We start from the raw sequence: 1,421 nt of genomic DNA on the forward strand, positions 1-1,421 counted from the left end.
CAAGAAAACAGTACAATGCTGCAATACACATGGTCGCTCACCACGCAGGATTACAGCTACTTGCAGGCCCATATCTGAAAACTGGCCAACAGCCAGCACACGACAGACAGGAGGATAACCCAACTGATAGCACTCATTTAAAGCGCCACATGTCACAAAGGGGCGGTACCAAGGATGATGCATCCCAAGCAACCAAACACTTCCCCCTTTTATATGCACAACACAGGCACTAATTGGCTCATGAAACTTACCCAACTGACCAATCATGATAAAGTACAAACACTGATAGGTTCACCTGTTTGGGTAACGCCAGCCAATCATACTGGGTCTTATACCTCACTCTGCTACTTTGGGAGACCAAAGCACATAGGGGGGGGCAGGGTGAGCCTGGCCCACCCAATCACAAGCTTGGCCCACCTGTGCCGCGCACACGCATAAATGAGTTGGGAAAGCCATTTGCGAAAGCGAATGAATTGCAATGCTCGGGTACACCGCTATAGAGTTGATATCGCTATAGAGTTAGAACTGGTGAATGCGGTTTACAGGTTTCATAGAAAGAGAATGATGTGCGCCAAATGAGTCGCTGTAGAAACCGAATATTTTAATGGTTGCGGACGAAATAGCTTAAATCGAGAGCCAACGCAAACGCAATGGCATGTGAAATAAAACGTCATGTATTAAAGAAGAGTGGCTTTATTAAGTGCTGGAAATAGCGGATGATGGGCACAGAATGGTAACAAAACTCATTTTGACATTTACAGTCACACAGTGTATTGTGCAAACTGTACTCCATAGGGATGTTTAGATATCTATAGAACAATTCACGTTCACGTTTTTTTTTAAATATTTAACTTACAGATCTCAGTTCAAATGCTTCAGTTTGTTTTCTATTCTATTCTATCAGTTTAAATGCTTCAGTTTATTTTGATATTATATTATGTTAGGCCTATATTATAAACCTAATAAAAAATTGACCTGGTTTTTAATGGAGTCTCTTATGCTTATCAAGGATGTATTTATTTGATCGAAAATACAGAAAAAAACAGTAATATTCTGAAACATTATTGCAATTTCTAATATTGGTTTCCTATTTTAATATACTTTAAAATATAATTTATTCCCGTGAAGCAAAGCTGAATTTTCAGCATCATTACTCCAGTCTTAAGTGTCGAAGAGTGGCTTTATTAAGTGCTGGAAATAGCGGATGATGGGCACAGAATGGTAACAAAACTCATTTTGACATTTACAGTCACACAGTGTATTGTGCAAACTGTACTCCATAGGGATGTTTAGATATCTATAGAACAATTCACGTTCACGTTTTTTTTTAAATATTTAACTTACAGATCTCAGTTCAAATGCTTCAGTTTGTTTTCTATTCTATTCTATCAGTTTAAATGCTTCAGTTTATTTTGATATTA

Source organism: Sinocyclocheilus rhinocerous, unplaced genomic scaffold (assembly GCF_001515625.1).
Source record: "Sinocyclocheilus rhinocerous isolate Xijiao unplaced genomic scaffold, SAMN03320098_v1.1 scaffold32, whole genome shotgun sequence".
NCBI lineage: Eukaryota > Metazoa > Chordata > Actinopteri > Cypriniformes > Cyprinidae > Sinocyclocheilus > Sinocyclocheilus rhinocerous.